The sequence below is a fragment of the Gorilla gorilla genome, chromosome 1, assembly GCF_029281585.2.
Source record: "Gorilla gorilla gorilla isolate KB3781 chromosome 1, NHGRI_mGorGor1-v2.1_pri, whole genome shotgun sequence".
Classification (NCBI taxonomy): Eukaryota; Metazoa; Chordata; class Mammalia; order Primates; family Hominidae; genus Gorilla; species Gorilla gorilla.
Genome location: NC_073224.2, coordinates 100,442,238 through 100,442,441, shown reverse-complemented (window position 1 = coordinate 100,442,441; position 204 = coordinate 100,442,238).

Genomic DNA, 204 nt, shown 5'->3' with positions numbered 1-204 from the left:
GTTCTGACTCTTTGTCTTTGTGCCCTGAGAACATAAGGAGTTTCTCTTACCTTCTAACTCACAATGGTAGAACCTCCTGGAGAGGCAGGAAAGGAGTTTAGTGCTGACAAATTCCTGATTCCTGATCTGTAGAAGTCCCTCTGGAGTGCCATGTCCTGCCAGTGCCCTGCCTAGGCTTGCCTGTCTCCAGGCACAGGGAGTTCA